Source organism: Triticum aestivum, chromosome 2A (assembly GCF_018294505.1).
Source record: "Triticum aestivum cultivar Chinese Spring chromosome 2A, IWGSC CS RefSeq v2.1, whole genome shotgun sequence".
NCBI lineage: Eukaryota > Viridiplantae > Streptophyta > Magnoliopsida > Poales > Poaceae > Triticum > Triticum aestivum.
Genome location: NC_057797.1, coordinates 301,020,730 through 301,041,414, shown reverse-complemented (window position 1 = coordinate 301,041,414; position 20,685 = coordinate 301,020,730).

The window sequence follows — 20,685 nt, the reverse complement described above, 5'->3', positions numbered from 1 at the left end:
AAAGTCCCTTAGTGACCTTGAGCCAAAAGTGATCAGAAAATACAAATGCAAGCATGTGAACATGGCAAAAACATAAACAGATTCAGACTTGGTGAAAAACTGGAGCATGCAAATCAGCAGATATTTTTTCTTATGGCTTCCCCCTTTAAGGGGTCCAACCATGTCGAGTCCCCAGACCACGAAAGGCCAAGTGATGGGGATTGTTTGTAGGGCAGTGGGGGCATATGGATTTGATCGGCAGAGAGTTGGCATCCAACGCAATGTTGGACAAGGTCCTATGCATCCGCTTGGGACGTCGGCCAATAAAACCCTGTACGGAAAGCCTTGCTAACAAGGGCCCGAGCTGCGGCGTGGTGCCCGCCGAGTGCAGCATGAATTTCAGCTAAGAGCTGCTGCCCCTCTTCCTCGGATATACATCATTGAAGGACTCCGGTGGCGCTTTTCTTGTAGAGCTCTCCATCATGAACCTTGTAGGCCTTTGAGCGCCAGACAATGCAGCGGGCCTCATTCTGGTCCTCAGGAAGCTCCTTCCTATCAAGGTAGGCCAGGAAGGGTTCGGTCCTTGAGGCAATGACTGCCATGATGAGATGCGTCGATGGTGTTATGTCGATGTTTCCGGGATTCGGTGTTATGTTTTGGTCCGGACTAGTGTTGTTGTTTTCCCCCTGCCACACCGCGGATGGCTTAAAGAGCCTTTCCAGGAAGATATTAGGTGGGACGGGGTCGCGCTTACCGCCAATACGAGCGAGAACATCCGCCGCTTGATTACTTTCTCGAGCCACATGATGGAACTCGAGCCCCTTGAACCGGGCCGACATTTTTATGACTGCGTTATGATACACTACCATCTTCGGATCTTTGGCGTCGAAATCTCCATTTATTTGAGATATTGCGAGGTTCGAGTCCCCACGCACTTCTAGGTGTTGTATGCCCATGGAGACAGCCATCCAGAGACCATGCAATATGGCCTCGTATTCGGCTGAGTTATTGGAGTCTGTGTATAGTATTTGGAGAATGTACTAGACGATGTCTCCAGTAGGGGACATTAAGACGACACCCGCTCCTAACCCTGCCAGCATTTTGGAGCCATCGAAGTGCATGACCCAATTGGAGTATGTGGCGTACACTTTAGGGAGTTCGTCCTCTGTCCATTCGGCGATGAAGTCGGCTAGTACTTGGGATTTGATAGCTCAGCGTGGTTTGTATGTAATGTCAAATGGCAGGAGCTCAATGGCCCATTTGGTAATCCGGCCCGTAGCATCGCGGTTATTAATGATGTAGTTGAGTGGCACTTCGGAGGCCACCGTGATCGAACACTCCTGGAAGTAGTGATGGAGCTTCCGGGATGCCATGAAGACCGTGTATGCTATTTTTTGATAATGAGGGTACCGGGATTTGCATGGTGTAAGGACCATAGAGACGTAGTATACTGGCTTCTGAAGCGGGAATTTATGTCTGTCCTGCTCTCGTTCAACAACGAGTATGACGCTCACCACCTGATGTGTTGCCGATATGTATAATAACATCGGTTCGCCTGTGTTTGGTGCGGCCATTATTGGGTTAACCGCGAGAAGGGTTTTTATTTCTTCCAGTCCGTCTGTTGTCGCGTCCATCCACTCGAAGTGGTCGGTTCACCGTAGAAGGCGATATAGTGGCAGTGCCTTTTCTCCTAATCTGGAGATAAAGTGGCTTAGAGCTGCCATGCAACCTGCAAGTTTTTGGACTTGTTTAAGGTCTGTTCGCTTAGCCAATTGTGACAAAGCTCGGATTTTGGCTGGGTTTGCTTCGATTCCTCTATTGGAAACGATGAAGCCCAACAGTTTTCTGGCGGAGATGCCGAAGACACACTTTTCCGGGTTGAGCTTGATGTCATACGCCCTGAGGTTGCCGAATGTAAGACGTAAGTCGTCTATTAGTGTTTCCACATGCCTGGTTTTGATGACGACGTCATCAACGTAAGCTTCTACTGTTTTGCCGATCTGTTTCTCTAGGCATGTTTGAATCATGCGTTGATATGTGGCGCCGGCATTCTTGAGCCCGAAGGGCATGTTATTTAAGCAGAATGGCCCATATGGGGTGATAAATGCAGTTGCAGCTTGATCGGATTCCTTCAATTTCATTTGATGGTATCCGGAGTATGCATCGAGGAAACACAGTGAGTTGCGTCCTGCGGTGGCGTCAATGATTTGATCAATGTGGGGGAGGGGGAAGGGATCCTTAGGGCAGGCTTTGTTGAGGTCTTTGAAAACGACGTACATGCGCCAGGATTTGTCCTTCTTTGGCACCATCACCAGGTTTGCTAGCCAGTCCGGATGTTTGATTTCTGTAATGAATCTGGCGTCTATGAGTTTGGCCAGCTCCTCCCCCATGGCTTGTCGCTTGGGTTTGGAAAAGCATCGCAGTGCTTGCTTAACTGGTTTAAACCCCTTTGATATATTAAGGCTATGTTCGGCCAACTTGTGTGGGATCCCTGACATATCCGAAGGGTGCCAGGCAAATATGTCCCAGTTTTCACACAGTAATTCTCGTAGTGCGGTGTCAACTGCTGGGTTTAGTTGAGCTCCGATGGATGCCGTCTTCTTGGGGTCCGTTGGGTGGACCTGGAATTTAATTATTTCTTCTGCCAGTTTAAACGAGGGGATTTGGAGCGTTTGTCGAGGATCACATCGTCCCTATTCACTATGGAGCATAGGGCGGTTAATTCCTCGGCCGCGAGGGCTTTGGATAGCGCCTCCAAGGCCAGGGATGCGGTTTTGTTTTCAGCGCGGAGTGCTATGTCCGGGTCACTGGCGGGAGTGATTATACCATTTAGTCCGGGTATTTTGAGCTTCATATATCCGTAGTGAGGTATTGCTTGGAAGCGTGTAAAAGCATCCCGCCCCAACATGGCGTGATATCCGCTGCTGAAAGGGGCCACTTGGAAGGTTATTTATTCGGATCGATAGTTCTCTGGCGATCCGAATACCACGTCAAGTGTGATTTTGCTCGCGCACTGCGCCTCCCGACTAGGAATAGTTCCTTGGAAGGTTGTGTTACTTTGTTTGATGCGACTCCTGTCTACTCCCATTTTATGGAGTGTGTCCTCATAAATGAGGTTTAGTCTTCTGCCACCGTACATGAGGACCTTGGTAAGTCGAACCCCGTCCACGATGGGACTGAGTACTAACGCGGCAGGCGCTCGTACTATTCTGTACTTTGATTCGTCACCGGCGTTGAATGTTATAGCCGTGTCGTTCCATGGGTTTATTACAGCTACTTGGCAGACTTTCTTGAACTCGCGAAGTGCCCTTTTGCGCTTGCTATTTTAAGTGAATGTCTCGAAGACTGTCTATACTCTTGGGTGGTCGTCTTCTAGGGGCGTTGTTCTGGGGTATCCTTAATAAGGATGTCCTGGCCGCTCTTGCCTACCTGTCATAGTATCCAACATGCTCTAAGCTGTGGGTTGCCACGGTGTTTGTTGTTGTATGTATTTTGCATGGGCCATCAAGCCACCCCTCGAGAATGGTGCCATGCCGCGTAGCGGTTTTGTGTTTCTTGACTGTCGGGCTGGGCGTGCCACGAGGGTTCACCCTTTTCGCCTGTAGGGGGAGTTGAGCTGGGACCGATGGTTCCCAGTGAGCTGCTTGAGTTTCCCAGGCGCTCTCCATCACACTGTATTTTTGTACAATGGTTGCTAAGTCAGCGAATTTGAGTATGCGGTGTCGATTGATGGTGTTGAGTATTCCTTCGTCCGCACAGATTTTGCAGAACACTGATATTGCGTCCTCGTCACGACAATCTTTTACCTTGTTCTTGACAAGGAGGAATCTGGCCCAAAAGTGGTGGACCTTCTCCTGAGATTGCTGCTTTATGCTCATCAGAGCCTCTATGACCTAACCAGTTGTCTGAGGTTCGACAACCTTCCGGACTGGATAGTCCGGGTTCCGGAACATCTTCTGATTGTTTGGAGCCGCTGTCCGAGGCTATGTTCGGAGGGCTGGTTGCGTCTTTTTGCGGGTGAGTATCCAGCTCTTTATGAACGGCAACCCGTCTTCGATATAGAAGAAGACTCGCCATCCTGCTCCAGGACTGCCGCGATCTAGTGGGTGCCAGGTGGAGCTTCAGCTTTTCCCTGATCGGTCTTAGGCCCGATCTGATTGTAATCTGTGATGATTCCCAAAGCAGCGATGCGATCTAGGAGCTCGTTTAAGGACGAAAGCTCGACCGGATCCATCTGCTTGGAGTGCTCATAGTTTATGAGAAGGGGATTTTTGATGGCTCGTGAGGTCATCGTCGGCTCTGCGGCCAAACGGGCGATCATAGTAAAGTCGCCCAGCCGGAGGGTTTGGCCCAGGGCCAAAACTACCCCTGCGGTGATGTTTCCTCTAACGATAAGGCGAGGCATTGAGCCTTTCATCGATGACACAGTGGAACTCTCAATGAAAGCACCAATGTCGGTGTCAAAACCGGTGGATCTCGGGTATGGGGTCCCGAACTGTGCGTCTAGGATCGATGGTAACAGGAGATAGGGGACACGATGTTTACCCAGGTTCGGGCCCTCTCTATGGAGGTAATACCCTACTTCCTGCTTGATTGCTCTTGATGAATATGATTGTTACAAGAGTTGATCTACCACGAGATCATATGGCTAAACCCTAGAAGTCTAGCCTATGTGGGTATGGTAATGAGTATATGCGCTGTCCTTTCCAGACTATCCCCTTCGGTTTATATAGACACCGAGGGGATCTAGGGTTTACATGGATTCGGTTACATAAAAAGGAATCTTCGGTCGCCAAGCTTGGCTTCCAAGCCAAGTAGAGTCCAATCCGGACATGGTGCAATCTTCGGTCTTCATGTCTTCACAACCCATCAGTCCGGCCCATAGATAGGAGACCGGATGCACGAGGACCCCTTAGTCAAGGACTCCCTCACCCGTGGCAGCTTGGTGCTCGACGCCGACAGGTCCCGGTCCCCAGGCAGGCTGCAGCCGTTGCTGGTATGCCAGGTCGCGATACCGTGGTCAAGGCTAGGAGGTGAGCGGCCCGAGGTCCACTAAGAGCTCCTGAGGTGCGATCCTCAAGAGGTCCCCTTAAGCGTGCAAGAAGCCACCGAGAGGTAGGAAAGGGAGGCGACGTCACCACAGCAGGGCTGCGAGAGGTGGGAATTTTATGCCGTAGCGCTTGGTCGACCTAGGCGCGAAACTTATCTTGGTAGTCCAGAGTTGGTTCCTTGTGCTGCACCAGACTCGTGCGTCGATGACCATAGTGTAACTAGGTTAGGGCCGTGCGAGCCTCTCCCTCTTCTTCACGCTCTTCTATGTGCTCTACATCATCAGGTCCCGGCCCTCGAGCGAGCTCAGCCGCCGCTGGTATGCCAGGTCGCAATGACATGGTTAAGGCCAGGGGGTGAGAGCTGGAGAGCCAGTAAGTGCTCTTGAGTCACGATGCTCAGGAGCCCCCCTTTTAACACGCAATCGAATTGCATGGGAGGAGAGGGAGCCCGCGGTACCGCCCACTGTTGTCCTTAGGAGGTTCCTGCAAGTTAGCATGAGGAGGGATACAAATTGGCACTACGATTGCCAGTCTGCCACTGGTCACTCCGTGTCAGAGTAATGGGCCACGGGTAGCCTAATCCGAGCCCCTGAACCTTTCAAGACAACGGGGCTGGCTGCGCCCCTCAAGACGTCGAGATAGATCTCCGCCTTCTGGCGGCCGGTTGGTCGAGCGGCCAACTGGCCGAAGGCGGCCGAGTTCCAGAAGACGACCTCATGACAGGCCGACTCCTAGTGAGCGTCCTCCAAAGAGTCCGGTCCCTAGCAGTTGGCTCGTGGCGCCCTCAAAGTCTGCGCCCTCATCAAGGAGACAAGACAGGGTATGGCTACAGCGTAGCCCATCCCCCAGAATCCAGGGCCGGGCGTGGCCACTGTGCCCCATACAGGCAGAGATCTCCGCATGATGCGGCACTGTTGCCTCTCCCCCCAAACGTCACTCCTGACAGGCGGAGCCCTGTTCCCACAACGGCCTATCGATACGGCTTGCAGGCGGCGGGCCCTAACAGGCAGTGAGAGCCCTGAAGACGGGGGAAGCCAGGGCAGCCGGCTTCCAGCAGGCGTCTTATCCCTCCCTCGGGCCCCAAGCGCCATCAACCAGATGGGACGCGGTGTGGCTACAGTAATCGCCCACCAGGCGACGGGACTGTAGCCACGCTCCCCCGACGAAGCCTGCATCATTAGCATCATGGCTACAGTGATCGGCAGCCGGCAAGACCCGCGAGTGGCCGGAGCGGCCTGTCGGCTCCGTACTAGACCAGTCAGTGGGCCCCAGCAGCCGGCGGAGAAGCCGGCGGCCGGAGACACTAACAGTCGGGTCTTACACCTGACAAATTACCAATGTACCCCTAGGAGGGGTAGGCCTATATAAACCCCCAAGGGCACCCATGCAAAGGGTTCCAACCTGTTAGACCTAGACTCACACCTAGAGGAGGAGAGAGTGTGCCTGCCTTCTTCCACCTCTAGCAAACAGCTCAAGGAGCACCATTATACCACTAGTGCCTTAGTGATCATCCGGAGACCCCGCAGAGTAGGACTATGGGTGTTATCTCCTAGGAGAGCCCCGAACCTGGGTAAAGTGCACCGGCGTTCGTGTCTACGCCTCATCCCGCTTCCAGGCACCGGCGACGTTCTACTCGCTCCCACCATGATAAGCCATCCTTTGGCATATGTCGCACCCAACCCCCGACATTTGGCGCCCACCGTGGCGCAAGGTGCACCATCTCCCGGAGACCTGCTATAGACGGGATCCTTGTTCCTTCCTGGCGAGCGCAGCCAGCCCGGCGCGCCAGACGGCGTCTGCACCGACGCGCTGCATGGCGCGGAGGTCACCTGCGCGGCGAGCTGCCTCGCCGATCTTGTTGGCGTGATTCGCCTCTCCGACGAGCCCGTGTCTGATGCGGGCACCGTTGGCCCTGAGAGCCACCTCGTGAGCCTCCTCGATCAGCTCCACGTCGCCAGCGAGCCTGCTACTGACTTGGAGTCGGTTGGCTCCACTGACCCGATGTTGGTCGACTCTGACAAGGCGTTGCTTGACGCTTTCCCCTCCAACGTGGTGGTCTACGATGAGATGCTTTCTCGCGGGGACAGCGGCAGCAGCACCGTTACGGAGGTGCTCGTCATCAGCCACGGCGAGCACTCTGGCGAAGGTGGCCAGGACCCATTGTTGACAGCAATGCAAGACCTCGCTGCGCCTATCCCGAAAGACAACGATGCCGAGACGCTGGAAGCGCGCCGCGTCTAGCTCATCGAGAGTGCCAACCGGCTGGCCAGCATGAGACCCCTTTCGGAGGCCTACCTGTGGAAAATGGACCGTGTCAGCGGCGGCACGCCGGCTCCTGGTGGGCCTAGCCACATTGGCTTGGTCCGGCAGCGTGGCGCGACCATCGCCAGCATGTTCAGGACAGATCGTCACGTCTACGCCACGCCTACGGAGAACATATGAGCTGCCCAGGCAGCAGCAGACGAGTTAGACAAGCTTGAGGGCGACGAGCGTCGCCACATGACGGAGTGAGTTCAGCAGCTCCTCGACGAGGCTGCTGAGCAGCAAGATGTCGGGAGCTGGACTGAAGCGCCCAACCAGCAAAACAACGATTCGCCTCCTCGACGAGACCAAGGCGCAACATCCCGGACGCCCACTGGTGGCATCCATGATAGAAGAAACAAGGAGCCGGCTACCAGCCACAGCCAGACTCACATCACCATCGAGCGCGACCAAGACGGTCGCCCAAGAGCATTATGGCAGCGAGACGACTATCCGCCTCCTCCTCCCCGCAGGGAGAGGCGTGTCTCCCTGCTGCCTGTTGATCACCCATCACTCGGCGACCGCCTTGGCCGCCGAGAAGGAATCAGAGAAAATGACGCCTGCCATCGGATCAATCGTCTCAATCGATCCCTATCGCTAGAAGAAGAGGATAAGCTGGGTCCGCCTTGTTTTGACCATCGGATCCGAGATGAGCCCTTCCCCAAAGGTTTCACTCTCCCAAGAGATACACCCAAATACACCGGCTCCGTGAAGCCGGAGGACTGGCTGGTCGACTACTCCACAGCCGTCAGCATCGCCAACGGCAACAAGCGCGTTGCCGTGAAGTACGTTCCATTCATGCTCCAGGGCACGGCCCGGACATGCCTGAACAGCCTGAAGCCCCGTAGCGTCAACAGGTGGGTTTATTTCACCGAAGCATTCATCCGCAACTTCACCAGCATGTACAAGTAGCTGCCCAAGCCCCGCCAACTCTCCTTATGCGTCCAAGGCCCCAACGAGTCGACTAGCGACTATCTTATGCGCTGGGCCGAGTTGCACAACTCATGTGAGGGTGTGCACGAGGTGTAGACCATCGAGTACTTCACTGCCGGGTGCCGAGAGGGCACGCTCCTCAAGCATCAGCTTCTTTGCGACGAGCCGGCGATCCTTGACGAACTACTAATCATAGCAGACAAGTACGCCACGGCCGACTCCTCCGTGAAGGCGGAGATTCAAGTCAACGTATTGGGCAAGGTGGCCCCTCAAGCTCCTCGGACCCCGGCTGGTGACTCCAGTCGGCGACAGCAACCGAACAAAAACAAGCGCAAGGCCATGCACCCGGTTTCCACGAGCCGGCATGTGGGGACAGTTGAAGATCAGCAGCCAGAAGGGCCTCCTCCTCCCAAGCGCCAGAAGGGCGGTAAGCCGAACTGGCTGCCCGCTTTCTCGTACGAGCAGACTCTTGATGCACCTTGCAAGTTCCATAGCGGTGTGAACCCATCCAATCACACTACATGGAAGTGGCACTGGCTCAACAGGATCGCCAAGGGCGACAGACTCCAGCCTCCTCCGCCAGCAGGCCCGCCGCCTCCTCCTCCTCAGCAGCCGGCGGCCCGGCCAGTCGGTGCCATACAAGATGATTACCCCGAGCAGCATGGGGCCTACGTCGTGTTCACCAGCGTGGCCGACGACAGGCGCAGCAGATGGCAGCAGCAACTGGAAGTGAATGCAGTAGCATCAGAGACCCCCAAGTTCATGCATAGGTCAGAGAAGCCCATCAACTGGAGCAGGGCTGACCACCCGGAGGTAATGCCAAACCCCGACTCTTATGCCTTGGTGTTGAATGCCACGTTTGCCACAGAGAGGCGAGCTGCTCGCTTCTCCCGAGTCCTGATAGATGGCGGCAGCAGCATCAACATTCTGTACAAAGATACCATGGAGAAGTTGGGGATCAAGCAGAGACATCTTGAGCCCAGTCGGACTATTTTCCATGGCATAGTTCCTGGCCTTTCCTACTCACCGATCCACAAGACTCAGCTAGATGTCCTCTTCGGGGACAAAAGTCATTTCCACCAAGAGCCAGTTTGGTTCGAATTAGTGGACCTTGAGAGCCCTTATCATGCATTACTTGGGCGGCCTGCCATGGCCAAGTTCATGGCAGTTCCCCACTATGCTTACCTCAAGATGAAGATGTCGAGCTCCAAGGGGATCCTGACCATAGCAAGAGACTACAAGAAGTCGTCTGCCTGCGCTGCAGAGAGCAGCCGGTTGGCCGAGTCCCTCGTGATCGCAGCAGAGAAGAGGCTCCTTGACCGGGTTGTGGCAACGGCAGGTGAGCAGCCGGAAATGTCACCGAACCCCAAGGAGTCGGAAGCCGAGGGCTCGTTCAAGCCGGCCAAAGAAACAAAGAAGATACCCTTGGACCCGGAGCACCCGGAGAGGTACGCTATCATAGGCGCAGACCTTGATAGTAAATAGGAAGGAGAGCTCATCGATTTCCTCCGTGAGAATCGAGACATCTTCGCATGGTCCCCCAAGGACATGCCGGGTGTTCCGACAGATTTTTCCAAGCACAAGCTACACGTCCAACCTGCTGCCAAGCCAGTCCGGTAGCCCTTGCGCCGCCTGTCAGAAGAGAAAAGAGGAGTTGTTGGAGAAGAGATAGCCCGGCTTCTGGCAGCCGGCTTCGTCATGGAGATGTTCTTTCAGAGTGGTTAGCCAACCCTGTCGTAGTACCAAAGAAGAACAAGCAGTGGCGCATGTGTATCGATTATACCAGCCTCAACAAAGCATGCCCCAAAGACCCATTTTCTCTGCCAAGAATCGACCAAGTGATTGACTCTACAGCCGGATGCGAACTTTTGAGTTTTTTGGATGCATACTCCGGGTATCACCAGATCAAGCTGACCCCGGCCGATAGGCTGAAGACTGCCTTCATCACGCCATTCGGAGCCTTCTGTTACCTTACCATAATGTTCGGATTTTGAAATGCCAGCGCCACATTTCAACGATGCATGCAGAAGTGTCTCCTCAAGCAACTCGGCAGAAACGCTCATGTCTATGTGGACGATGTGGTGGTGAAGACGGAGAAGCGTGGGACGCTACTAGAAGATCTCAAGGAGACCTTTGAGAATCTGCACCAATTTCATATCAAGCTCAACCTGGAGAAATGCGTCTTTGGAGTACAAGCCGGCCAGCCTCTTGGCTTCTTGGTCTCAGAGCGCGGCATGGAGTGCAACCCTGTGAAGATCAAGGCCATCAAGAGGATGGAGGTGCCCACCCAACTACTGGACGTGTAAAAATTCACCGGCTGCTTGGCATCCATCAGCCGTTTCATCAGTCGACTGGGCGAGAAGGCTCTTCCCCTGTATCGGCTAATGAAGAAGACCACTTTTTTCGAGTGGAACGACAAGGCGGATGAAGCTTTTCTCTAGCTCAAGAAAATGTTGATCGCCCCGCCTGTCCCGGCAGCCCCGACTCCTAAGTAGCCCATGCTCCTGTACATCGCCGCTACCATCCGGGTGGTCAGCACAGTTATAGTGGTGGAATGCAAGGAAGAACGCAAAGCCCTACTAGTCCAAAGGCCGGTGTATTACCTGAGCGAAGTACTATCCGCTTCCAAGCTGAACTATCCCCACTACCAGAAGATGTGTTATGGCATGCACTTTGCTTCCACGAGGCTGAAGCCATACTTCCAAGAGCACCCAATCACTGTGGTCTGCACAGCTCCGCTTGCCGAGATCATTGGAAGTCGAGATGGCTCAGGCCGAGTGGCCAAATGGGCCATAGATTTGGCCCCCTACACCATCTACTACCAGCCTCGCACCGCCATCAAGTCACAAGCACTGGCCGACTTCCTCGTCGACTGGGCCGAGACCCAGCACCTGCCGCCAGCGCCAGATTCCACCCATTGGCGGATGCATTTTAATGGTTCAAAAATGCGCACCGGTTTAGGAGCCGGCATCGTCCTCACCTATACCAAAGGCGACAAGCTCAAATATGTGCTGCAAATTCACTTTGCGGCCTCCAACAACGGAGCTGAACATGAGGCGCTTATACACGGGCTACGTCTTGCCAAGGAACTCTGCATTCGTCGGATCCTGTGCTATGGAGACTCTGACTTGGTGGTCCAACAGTCATCGGGCGACTGGGACGCCAAGGATGCAAATACGGCCAGCTGCCGCTTCCTCGTACAGCAACTCATGGATACTTCGAAGGGTGTGAGTTCCTCCACGTGCCAAGAAATGACACTGAGCAAGCCGACGCCTTGGCACGAATTGGCTCCATCCCGGCAATCAATACCAGCCGGCGTCGCCCTGCAACGCCTCCTCAAGCCGTCTATTAAACCATCCCCAGAGTTGCATTCCATCTTTGTGCTGGCTCCTCCTAAAGCAGTCGGATCCGACTTAAGAGCCCCAGCAGCCGGCACGGGAACTTCGGCAGGCGGCCTAGGGACTGCAGGAGTTGCACTTGGCCTTGGGACCTCAGAGCCCGACCCGGGGACTGCAGTAGTCGGCCCGGGGACTTCATCAATTCAGCAAGCGACAACCGACTCCAACCCACCACCTCCCAGCGCAACCGCCCTCGTGCAAGTAGCAGTCCTGGCAGTCGAAGAAATTGCAGCACCTTCATGGGCCCACCCCATCCTCAACTTCCTGGTGAACAAAAAACTGCCGACTGATGAGATCTCGGCCCGGCAGGTGCAACGCCGGGCTGCAGCGTACACAATCGTCAACAGAGAACTTGTGAGGCGCAGCGTCACTGGTGTTTACCAGCGCTGCGTGGAGCCGGAGCAAGGCCAAGCAATCCTCAAAGATATCCATCAAGGCGAGTGTAGTCACGACGCGGCTTCAAGAGCACTTGTTGCCAAAGCATTTTGCCATGGTTTTTTCTGGCCGACTGCTCTAGAAGACGCCAAAGAGTTGGCCCAGAAATGCAAAGGGTGCCAGAAGTTCCACTCTAAGCCTCATCAGCCGGCTTCTGCACTCAAGACTATCCCCATTGCCTGGCCCTTTACTGTTTGGGGTCTGGACATGGTGGGACCATTCAAAACAGCACGAGGTGGCATGACTCATCTGCTTGTCGCAGTGGACAAGTTCACCAAGTGGGTACAAGCAAAACCAATCAAGAAATTGAATGGCCCGACAGCTATGACTTTCATCTTCGACATCACCATCCAGTATGGCATACCACCCAACATCATCACCGACAATGGCACGAATTTCGCCAAAGGCGCCTTGGCCCGTTTCTGCGCGACAAAGGGCATCTGACTGGACTTAGCGTTTGTAGCCCATCCGTAGTCAAACGGCCAAGTGGAGCGATCAAACGGCCTTATTGTGTGCGGCATCGAGCCCCAACTGGTCGAGCCTCTGGAGCGTTCGGCCGGCTGCTGGCTCGACGAGCTGTCGGCCGTCCTTTGGAGTCTGCGCACAACCCCGAACAAGTAAACCGGCTTCACTACTTTCTTCCTCATCTATGGTGCCGAAGCCGTCATCCCGACGGACATGGAATTCGACTCCCCTCGAGTCACCATATACACCGAAGAGGAGGCAGAAGAAGTACGACAAGACGACATCGATCTGTTGGAAGAGGGCCGGCTGTTGGCACTCAGCCGGTCCACCATCTACCAGCAGAGTCTGCGCCAATACTATAACCGAGAGGTCAAGCCAAGATCTTTCCAAGAAGGAGACCTTGTGCTCCGGCTGATCCAGCGAACATGCGGCCAGCACAAGCCCTCGGCACCTTGGGAAGGCCCCTTCATCATCAGCAAGGTGTTGGGCAATGACTCCTACTACCTCATCGACGCTCAGAAGCCTCGAGAACGCCAAAGAGATGACTCTGGCAAGGAGACGGAGCAACCATGGAATGTGAATCTCCTTCGAAGGTTTTACAGTTAAAAGCAGTATGTATCATGTCAACTTTTGTATTAAGTATGAAGACTCCGGGTCCCCCGAGAAGAGCTCGGGGATTGCCCTCTTTTATCTATATGATAAGTATTACGCCTGTCATTTGTGTTATCCCATTAGACCGTCTGGCACCAGGTTCGACCAGCCGACCCAGGGACTTGCCACTTTGTACTATGAAATGCTTCCTGCAGCGGACAAGTAATGTGTTGGCACCTTAGCTTTGTCCTACCAGAGGCTGCAGCTCGCAGAGCGATTGTTCAATCAGCAGGAGCTAAGGCGAAAAGGGCGTCTGCATGAAAAATGGCTAAGGACCTAAAGCATACACATAGTCCAAGCTAGCTTCTCGCCTCACCGACAGGCTGCCAAGCAGCCGGCCTGCCGGCTTCTACTTAACTTGCCAGGAAACTCTAGCCGGCTAAGTACTTGCCTTCCCGAAAGTGGCTAAGTACTTGACCTAGCCATAGTCCGCAGAGCGGCTGTTCGGCTGGCAAGACGGCAACCAAGGGAAGGCGGCAAAGGAAAAAAGCCAAAAGAACAGAAGGCAAGGAAAGATAGAACTCGGATAAGATATTTACACATCAAAAGGCCCTTGTCGATATGCAACAGAAGTTTGAAATACACCCAGCGGGTGGGATTGTGTGAAATTAACAAAGTTAAATAGCCGCCTAGGAAGCAGCAGACAGAGTCAGCAGAATGGCAGAGTCGGTGGTGCCGGCTGGTTGGGCGGCCGGTTGGTCGGTCTCCGCTTGGTCGCCCTTTGCAGAAGCCAGCTCGCTCGGGTGCGGCTCGTTGCTGGAGACGCGGTCGAGTTGAGGTTGGCCGTCCGCTCCGACCTCTGGTGCCTCCTCTTAACCTTCCTCCTGCTCTTCATCTTCTCCCTCGTCACTGGAATCGATCACCTGGGCCGATTCCTCGCCATCCTCCGGGTTCAGCCCAAACCACTCCGGTGGTGCCTCAGCACCGTTCTTGGCCAGCTCCGGGATGTAGACGCCGGTGTCGGTGTACTCGACGATCATTGCCGCCCGCCTGACAAGCTCACCCTCCACCACCGCCAGCTCCTCCTGGGATTCCTGGCGAAACGTGGTCAACTGGGCTAGATTTAGCCCAGGATACCACGCTTGACGAACTCCAGCGCCCGGCATGCTCCGGCCCGAGCCAAGGAGCCTTTCCATGCCTCAAGACGGCCGGCCGCCACCTCCAGCCAGTTGGCAGTCCGGCTGGGGGTGCGCGGAGCCGGCATGTCGGGCTATAGAGCGGCGATTGCCTGGGCGCCGACACGCTGAAGGGGGCGCAATATCCAATGAGTCAGCCGAAGATGAGCCTGGATGCTGAGAAGCTTCTCGCGGAGAGTGCGAGGGGCATTGGCGATGATCTCCTCGCCTTCTACCCTTCCTCCTTCGCGGTCGGCCTCAATAGCCTGGTTGGCGGCACTAGAGTAACCTAGGAAGAAGTCTGCCAGGACAAAAAAGCAAACAGTCAGAATAGAAACGAGAAGTCGGCTTGATCAGAAGCCGGCGGTTTGAAGAAAGAATAAAGAAGGCGGCTTAACGTCGACCATGTCCTCGATATCACCAAAGCCGGCCTTCAGGATCACCTCCTTGTCGGTCTAGGCGGAGTGCTCGATCTCGAACTCAGCAAGGAGACCCTCCTCCTTGTCCTCCACCTCCTTCTGAGCCTTCTTGAGAAGCTCCGCCTGCTCCGCCAGTTGCACGACAAGCCGGTCGCGCTCTTCGGCCAGCTTGCTGTAGTACACCTCCTTGGCACGCAGTGCGGTGCTGGCTTCACCCAGCTGCTGTTGAAGGGTGTCGTTGGCCTCTGCAAAAAGTAGAAAAAGAAAGGACATCAACAATCAACGAAGAAAGATGAAGTTGCCAGGAAGATCCGGCTCGACTGCTCAGCTGTCGGCCCAAATCTTGGGGACTACAGCCCACGGGTGCGCCAGCGCGCCCCCGCGGATAAAGAAGAAGTCTTACTGCGTCTCTCCGACAAATCGATGACACGTTGATCCAACTCCTGGACTTTGGAGTTGAAGGTGGTCGCACTGAGGTTATGATAGTCCTGCAGCAAAGATATTAGTACTCGGAGCTTGGTAATCAAAGTTTCGGGCCGCCTGCTTAGCAGCCGGCCTGAAACTAGGGGACTACACCAAGTGGGTCGCTAGCGCGCCCCCACAAAGCAATACAAGAATTAAAAATGAAGAAGCAAGAAGCGTACCCGAATGGCCTCTCGCGATTCCAGGAATGCCTTGTTCAAAGCTTGAGAGCGTCGGCCTCGGCGAGGAGTTTGGCTTGAACGTCCAGGATCACCTTGTTTAGAGGGCCTGTCAAGCCTCCCCGCACCCACCCAGTGGGCGGGGCACTGGTCACCTCGGTGTCTGGGATCGAGGTGCTTGTGGTGCCGGTCTCCAGCGGGCGTGGCGCCGAGGCTGCCTTCGCGAGCCGACGGCGTAAGGATGTGCGGACCCCGGGAGTCGGGCCCATCACCATCTTGTTTCCGGCTGGTGGCGCCGGCGGGTCGGCCGGCTGCTTGTCTCGCGCCTCCTCATAAGGTGGTGGCAGGGGCACGATTACGTCCGGCATGGTGACGTCGCCGCTGTCCCTCTCCATGATAGGGTGCTCGCTGCCGGTTTCCCCAGTCTGCACCATGAACTCCAGTGGTGGCGGCGTAGAGTTCAGGGGGATAACAAACATCGCCGACTGACGGTGTGCGACTTCCTTGGCCTGCTCCCTCGCCACGGCGGCGGCCTCCGCCCTGTCTGCCTCCGCCTTCTCCAGGCGGGCGGCTTCCTGCTCCTCGCGTGCCTCCCGCGTGTTCCGCTTCGTCGCCTCCCAGAAGTCGGCGGCTGGATCGATCCGCCGAGGGGTGGTGGAAGTCTCCGCCGACCCCATGATGGAGGCGGTGGTCGGCTTCTCAAGAGAGAGCGGGGCCCTAGATCAAGGGAAACAAAGCGAAGAAACTCAGACAAGATCAGCAAGGACGGATAAAGTACGAGAGGAATATAATACTTACATGGAAACCAGTTGCGCCTCCTTCAACGCCTTGCGGAAGCGGATGGCTTTCGTGGCCGCTTCATCCCGCTTGGTCGCCGCGGCCGAGCCCCTGGGCTTCTTCGTCCGGCTGCCGAACAGGCTCGGCGCGGCCCTGCGCTTATGTGCACCACCTAGGGCTGCTGGCGCGGCAGACGAGCTTGTGCCCTGCTGGTCGGACCCCGGCTGGCGGCGCGGGACGACTTCCCCCGCGTCGTCATCTGGCCAGTCCTCGGGGCCGGCTCCGAGCCCCGAGCCGCCTGCTCCACCGTCCCCTCCCTCGGCGTCGTCCTCCAAGGCTGCCGCTCCCAAGTCGGGGTCATCCACGTCGCTCTCCGCTCGGTCGGGGAGAAATTGACGCTCCGGCCCCGTGGCGCTGGCTGTAGGCTGGAGGAGGGAGCTATGTTCAAAGAGCCGGTTGGTCAGGTTAGGCAAACGGAACTTGGCAAAAAGAAAGAAAGAGAGAGAGAGAGAGAGAAGGAAAGGAAATTTACCATAGGCGGGGGGGGGTGGCACGAGAATACAGCTCCTTGCCAAACCGCCACTCTTCCGTGAGCTTGCAGTTCGCATGGTAGTTCACCATATGAGCTACCTCTGCGTGAGGCATCTCCTTGGTGCATAGCCGGCTTGGGTCCCGATGCCCGCTCATCTGACAAATCATGTGAGGGAGGCCCTGGAGCGGGAGCACCCGGCGCGCCACGAAGGCGGACAACAAGTCGGCCCCGGTCAGACCCTCCCACGGTACCAACACCCGGAGCCGCGCGATGGCGGCGGCTCCAGAGGGAGATAGTGTGTTGGCCCGATACGACCAGTTGGGCCGCCTACCGGTCGGCGGGCCAGCAACGTAAGTCGGCAGGTTGACCTAGTCACCCTCCACGAGGATGATCTTCACGTGGAAGTATGACTGCTACCACATCTTCACCGACTGGATCAGCGTGATGGGAGGAAATGGATTGTCGCCTCCCGGCCTCCGCACCGTGATGAAGGCACCGCATTGAGTCGGCATGCCCGCGACGACCGTGTCGAGCTTTGTGTAGAAAAACTCCCCCCAAAGCTTGATAATGGGGAGGACGCCGAGGAAGCCTTGGCACAGAGTGATGAAGGCGGACAACAGCACCACCGTGTTCGAGGTGAGGTGGTGTGGCTGGAGGTTGTAGAATTCGAGGAACTCCCGGAAGAAGCCGCTCACCGGCAGGCCGAGGCCACGCTGGCAGTGCAAGCGGAAGACGACCCGCTCGCCCTCCTCCGGCGCCGGCGAGATCTCCCCCTCCGGCGCGAGGTGAACCCTCACGTAGTCCCTGCTAGGCAGCCACTGCATCTGGCGGAGGAAGTCGACGTGGTCTTCATGAACTCTGGAGCCATCCCAGGCTTCAGCGCGCGCCATGGGGACGAGAGGTTGACGGACGAACTGCGGTAGCGCTTCGGTGGGGCTCGGGGCACTGCGGCGAGAAGAAGCAAAGGGAGGGAGAGTGGGGTGGAGGGGTGCGCGTGCTTCGCCGCTCCCTCTCCCCCTACTTATAGCCTATGGGCTACGAAGCCGAGGGGTGGGCGTGGGATCGTGGGATTAACTGTGCCCACGACCCCACGCTCCCGCCTTTACCCCGCGGGTACCGTGCGTAGTAACTCCACGGGGGAACCAAACCGCCCGCCTTGGCCATAGCCGATCTGCTCGTAGCCCGAGGACCGGTGGTGGAGGGCCCGGCCTGCAGTCGCGTAGTGTCACGCGCGTGGGCTGGCAGGCCGACCCGGCTGGCCGGCGCCATGTGGCACGCCCACGATGGACGGCAGGCAGAGAAGCTTAGCAAGCACGCCACCTGGTTCCCACTGATGCATTCGAAATCTCAGAAGGATCCGACTAGACGTATCTGACTCCTACCGACCGGCTCCCCAGAAGTCGGATGGAGCTTCCTTCAGAGCACCCGGTAGAGGAAACTGTTGAGGCTCCCCGAACCGTGGACCCTCACCAGCTTCGGGGACTACTCTCGGAGTAATGGGCCACGGGTAGCCTAACCCGATATAACACCCTCGATGCGACTATATCTCCCACGTGTCGAGGCACGACTTAGAGGCATAATCGCCTTGAAGGCACTTGTCGCAAGTTAGGCAATCTTCACAACATCCCATGTAATATATAATAAAAGGGGAGATAACATAGTTGGCTTACACTCGCCATGTCAATCAAGTACATAAATAACATTACATCAACCAAACACTCATGGCCCGACTACGGCGCCAAAATAAAAGATAACCCAACATGCGATACGGCCCCGATCACCCCCAACTGGGCACCACTACTGATCATCAGGAAAGGAAACATAATAACGTTGAGAGTCTTCATCGAACTCCCACTTGAGCTCAAACGCCTCTCCTGGAGCGGAATCATCAAACCCTGCATCTGGTGTAATAGTAATCTATGAGCCACAGGGACTCAGCAATCTCGCACCCTCACGATCAAGACTATTTAAGCTTATAGGTAAGGCAAGGTAAAATATGAGTGGAGCTGCAGCAAGCGACTAGCAAATATGTTGGCTAACATATTCGCAAAAGAGAGCGAGAAGAGGAGGCAAAGCGCGAGCGAGAAACTAGAGAGCAATCTGCGCAAACATTACTCCAACACCATGTCCACTTCCCGGACTCCGCCGAGACGAGGCCATCACGGTAACACACTTAGTTGAGTCATTTTAATTAAGTTAAGGTTCAAGTTATCTACAACCGGACATTAACAAATTCCCATCTGCCCATAACTGCGGGCACGACTTTCGAACGTTCAAATCCCTACAGGGGAGTCCCAACTTAGCCCATGACAAGCTCTCACGGTCAACGAAGGAATAGACCTCCTCCCAAGACATTCCGATCAGACTCGGTATCTCGGTTCTTCAAGGCACTTCGATAGGTTAAAACAAGACCAGCAACACCGCCCGAATGTGCCGACAAATCCCGATAGGAGCTGCACATATCTCTTTCTCAGGGCACACTCAGATTGTCTAAACTTCCGGTAGGCCAGCCCAGAGTTGCCCCTGGTAGCCACCAGCGGCTGACAGTTTGGACCAACACTCAGAGGAGCACTGGCCCGGGGGGGGGGGTTTAAATAAGATGACCCTTGAGTCTGCAGAACCCAAGGGAAATAAAAGGCTAGGTGGCAAATGGTAAAACCAAGGTTGGGCATTGCTGGACAAGCTTTAATCAACGCGAACTACCAAGGGGTTCCCATTATAACCCAACCGTGTAAGGAACGCAAAATCCGGGAACATAACACCGATATGACGGAAACTAGGGCGGCAAGAGTGGAACAAAACACTAGGCGAGAGGCCGAGCCTTCCACCCTTTACCAAGAATATAGATGCATTAAGATAACATAGCAATATAATCATATCCCAACAAGTAAATAAATGTTCCAACAAGGAACGTCCTCCAATCTTCACCTGCAACTAGCAATGCTATAAGAGGGGCTGAGCAAAGCAGTAACATAGCCAATCAACGGTTTGCTAGGACATGGTGGGTTAGAGATTTGACATGGCAATTTGGGAGGCTTGAAAGCAAGTGGTAGGCATCGTAGCATTGGCATAGCAAAAGAGCGAGCAAGCTAGCATAGCAAAGATAGTCGTGATTTCGAGGGTATGATCATCTTGCCTGCACAGTTGTCAGAGTTGACTGGATCCTCGAAAGCAAACTCAATGGGCTCCTCTTTAGTGAACTCGTTTCCCGGCTCTACCCAAACAAGACAAACAAACAACAAGGATACAATCAACCACGTGCAAGGACCAAACAAGAAGATGCAAAGATGAGATGCTATGCGGGATGCGATGCGGGATGTGTATGCAAGATATGATAGGAAAAGAAAGAACCTGGCCTCAACTTGGAAGTCCAAGTGTGCCGCTGGAAAGTTGAGATGAAATCGCTTGAAAACAATATAAAGAACGCCAGAATCGGAGTTACGGTTTGGAAAAGGCAAGCGATTCAAATATGGCCACGTTCTGCAATTTACAGCAAGCAGCCATCTAAATGCAATGAGATGAACAAGCTACAACACCCAAACAAGAAAATAAAATACATGGCAGGGATGCATGCAAGATGTTTAACAAAAGTCTAACACTGAGCTACGTCCAATTCATCCATTAACAGGTTCAAACAAGCATGGCAAAAATGCATATGGCAAACAGATCTCAGACTTAGTGAAATTAACACTTGTCTGGAATTTCAGATCAGGTAGCACTCTTTGGAGCCACAAAACTACATGCTACAGGATCTGAACATGGAAAAGTAAAGCATGGCATGGAGATAGTCAAAGAGATTAACAAAAGTCCCTTAGTGACCTTGAGCCAAAAGGGATCAGAAAATACAATTGCAAGCATGTGAACATAGCAAAAACATAATCAGTTTTCGGACTTAGTGAAAACTGGCACATGCTGAAACATAACTCAAGTAGGCATGTTTACGAGCTCGATGCACTTACTATGGTGCAAGTCATGACAAGATAAGCAT